This window comes from Microcebus murinus, chromosome 8, assembly GCF_040939455.1.
Source record: "Microcebus murinus isolate Inina chromosome 8, M.murinus_Inina_mat1.0, whole genome shotgun sequence".
Lineage (NCBI taxonomy): Eukaryota > Metazoa > Chordata > Mammalia > Primates > Cheirogaleidae > Microcebus > Microcebus murinus.
Window position 1 is genome coordinate 101,845,789 of NC_134111.1, and position 4,139 is coordinate 101,849,927.

The window sequence follows — 4,139 nt, forward strand, 5'->3', positions numbered from 1 at the left end:
CAGAACCTGTGAATATGGTATCTTAATATGGCAAAAGGGGCTTTGTGGGTGTGATTGTGTTCCGAATCTTGAGATGGGGACATTATCCTGGATTATATGGGAGGCACAACGTAATCACCAGGATCCTTCCAAGAGGGAGGTGGGAGGAAAGGCAGAGTCAGAGGGGGGTTGAAGATGCTGTGCTGCGGGTCTGAATGCGGAAGAGGACCATGGCCAAAGCTTGTGGGCGGCCTCGAGAAGCTGAAATGGGGAATTTTCGATGGAACTTGCAACACTGACTTTAAGAGAGGGAGATGGTCCTTGGTTATCCAGGTGGGCTGAATGTAATCACACAGGCCCTTTTAAGTGAAAGAGAGTGTCAGAGCAGGAGAGTCAGAGGGAAGGAAGGTCAGAGGGTGGCAACCCTGCCAGCCTAGAAGATGGAAGAAGGGGCCTCAAGCCAAGGAATGCTGATGAACTCTAGGAGCTGAGAAGGGCAAAGAAACACTTCTCTCCTGGAACTTCCAGAAGAAATACTTCAACACCGTGATTTCAGGGCTTCTGACCTCCAGAAATGTGGGAGAATGAACTTGCATTGTTTAAGTTTGTGGTGATTTGTAGGTGTGTTCTCATGAGGGTACCAGATGCAGCAAAGCTGGTGACAGAGGTTGCAGCTGAGTGCTGGGTGAAGACCAAGGGTACAGAGACTCTGTCCCCAGCACCCCTCCTCCAAGAGCTTGTGGGACCGTGTCAGTACTGCTAACCTGATCAGGAGCCCAGCTCTTCACCTGTGAAAGAACGCACCGTTACCACTGTAACCCACCCACACCAGAAGCCTGGCGGTCAGCCTGCCTTGTGTCCTCTGCCCCTCACACCGTTAGTTTTCTGTTAGCTTTACCTCCTTAAGAAACTATTTTTTGAATATACCTTCTTCTCTTTATCACCACCGTGACAACCTCAGTCCAGGTCTTCATAATGTCTCACCTGGCTTATGGTGAGAAGCCACTACACTAAAAACAAGCAAAGGATTGGAACAGACATTTCACAAAAGAAGATAGCCAGTGACCAATAAGCATGTGAAACAAGCGCTCAATATCATTAGTCTTTAAGAAAATGAAAATTAAAACCACAATGAGATACTATGTCACACCCAAGTTAAAACAAAAAACACTGACAGCACCAAGTGTTGGCCAGGATGGGAGCAACTGGAACTCTCACATGCTGCCAGTGAGCATGTGAAGTGACACATGCTCACCACTTTGTAAAACTGGCAGTTTCTTAAAAAATTAAGCACGCACTTATCCTATGCCTCAGCAAATTCTCTCCTAGGTACTTACCCAAGAGGAGGGAAAACATATGTCTATAAGAAGCCTTGCACGAGAATATTCATAGCAACTTTATTATAGCCAGAAACTGGAAAAAATCCAAATGTTCATTAGCAGAAGAAATGACAAACAGATTGTTGTTTATTTATATAATGGAATATATCTAAGCTATAAAAAAAAACTACTGATGAGTCTTGAAGACATATGGTGAGGAAAGAAGCCAGACAGTTACATAGTGCATAGTTTCATTTATATGAAGTTTGAGAACCGGCACAACTCATCTACGATGATAGAAATCAGAATAGCGGTTGCCTCTGGGAGTAGGGATTAACTAGAAGGGGTTACAAAGGAATTAAGCAGGGTTTTGGAACTATTTTCTATCTTGCTTGTGTTTCAAAACTCACAGTCCCAAACATTTAGGATTTGTGCATTTTCTTATATTTCACTAAAAATAACAATGCTTACATAGAACACATTTATTGCTTATATTTTTCAGTACTTTTACTCTGTACTTAGTGAATCTTTTCAAGCTGCAGAATTGGATTTTCCTTAAATATAGGTTTTTTTACTCTATCATGTGTTATTATTTTCTTTTCATTGATTCTGAGACCTTCTACAGAAACTCCATTTACCTTTATAGTTTTGTCATTCTCCAGTGCTTGTTTTTTGGTCATTTCCGTCTGCATTCTGAGAGACCATTTGGAGATGGTCTTCTACATCACAGATATGACGATTCTTCTCTTTACTGCTCCCATGTGCAGACTTCGATCCTGATAGTCTATCTCATGCCTCTAATAATATTCTCTCAGTGACTTATTACAGGTCTAGGCACGAAAGCTGCGTAAACATTTAATATGAGCTGTCATCATTACCATGACCAGCAACAGCGACGTCCTCTTCATCCTCATTGTGCCTTCTTCTGGACCACCATGTTTTGGTTTCAAGCTACTAACTACTCGCCTTCGAAGTGTTTTGTACACTGGCTGATACGTGGCAGGCATCCAATGAGCATCTGTTGAAGAAACAGATAAATGTGTTCCTTCTTTTTACCCGGTACTCTGATATTATCCTATGAGTCACTGTGTTTTTGTTGCTAGTGAAACTCAATTAATTAATGCAAAAGCTGTTCTTGGAACAGGTTTTAAAGTAATGAATCAGTTACTTTACCCAGCAAAATATTGTTACAATGTTAACTTGACAGAGTTTGAACAATTACCACAGCACGAATGGAAAACCAATTTCATGCTAAATTTTTGTTCAGACATACATTATGATGTTATCTCATTAGAATTACCTTTCGCCAAATAGGAATTTGGGGGGAAAGATTTGTGTCAGTAAGTTGTTAACATGTTATTTATTTTTTAAAGGTTTTTTAAAACTTATTATCTAATACAATTTTTGGCTTTCATTATATCTTGAAATAAATTACTGGAGAAATGATAAAGGCCCCTTCCACATGGTGCCCGAAAGTGTAACTAATCCCAATCTCAAAAAGGTAGGTGCATCTCAGTCTTTAATTTTCAAATTCTAACCCAAACGCCCAGATGTGACCTTTTCATCCTCTGTGGGCAGGAGAAATGAAGGTCCCTCCCCCTGGAGTTTTAAACCGTCAGTTTGGGCTCTGCCCAACCTCATCAACTGGCCACGCTCTCTGCACCCTCAGCACAGCTCTCGCTTTTGCACCCTCACTGCTGACGCCCAGCACTTGGGCCACTTGGCGTTTCCGCTAAAGGCGAGGCTTCGGTGAAGCCTGGTGGAGTCACTCCAAGCCTAGCCACTGCCACCAGCCAACCAAACCTAACCCTGGCAGAGAGGTTTTGCCAAGTCCCACCATACCAGGTCCTTCTCTCCTGCGGCAGTGAAGACAGGGCACCTCACTGACACCTGGGCCACACTGTCTTCGCCACTGCTACTTTGCCAGCCCGAATGCTTGTCCCCGTGGCCAGGATGTCTCCTCTCCTGTCTGCTTTCAGTGGAGGGCTAAGCCACAGAGACTGTTCCCGTGTCTTGTGGGCTTCTTTCCTCTGTTCTCAGAAGAAGCAAAGGAGACAACAATCAATGTGCTTTAGTGACACTTTTTATCCCTGATCAGGAAGCTTTGAGGAGCGCTCTCAAAAGGGCGGAAGAGGGTTAAGATGGAAATTCAGTTATTCACGCAGAGGCTGCAGCTGAGCACTCATCCTTCCTCCCGATAAGCAGCTGGCCCCACGGCAGGAAGCGATTTCCCCCAAAGACCTAGCACTCAGCAGAGAGGTACTTAAATTTTTTTTTATTTTCAACTTGAATAAGTTCAGACAGAAAAGTTACAAAAATAGTACAAAGAATTCTTGCACGCCCTTCGATAAGTTTCATTTTATTTCTCATTCTCTCTCTCTCCTCTCCGCCTCCCCAAGTTCAATCACTGACTGATGTCTTAGTGAAGCTGCCTCCTGCCAGGTTGCTCCGCTGAGAAGTTATGATTTTCCCTTCGGAGTTAGTGAGGACATTGTGGAGAAATACCAGGGGCCGTGCGGCTGTCTGTTTCTCAGTGTGTTTCGTCAGTCGCTCGTTTCATCCCTGGTGATACTCACCTGAAATTGCTGCTGCTCTGCTGGTTGCTAAATCGTGATGTTCTAATTCCATCATTTCTTCTGCATGTATTAGTGGAAATTCTGTTCCAGGGAGGAGCTTTCTCTTGCTTTCCCTTCCTTCCCACTTAATTAATTAATTGTAGACTCATATGTTCGTATTTTATGCAATGGGTTATAACCCATTGCTGTAATTATTTTGATGCTCAGATTGTTTTAGATTTGGCAAGCAGGAGCTCCTTCAATCTGTCTTCTGTGTCCTTTGACA

The 4,139-nt window shown here is 43.3% G+C and overlaps 1 long non-coding RNA gene across 1 annotated transcript; it reads right to left on the bottom strand.

Moving 5' to 3' along the window:
- Positions 1-1,787: 1,787 nt before the first annotated feature.
- Positions 1,788-3,918, bottom strand: LOC142872311 (uncharacterized). The gene is made up of 3 exons (XR_012920517.1): positions 3,875-3,918; positions 3,141-3,328; positions 1,788-2,316 (listed from the first exon to the last, which is right to left on the bottom strand). It is a non-coding gene; the product is annotated as an uncharacterized LOC142872311 (long non-coding RNA).
- Between the last annotated feature and the right edge of the window lie 221 nt (positions 3,919-4,139).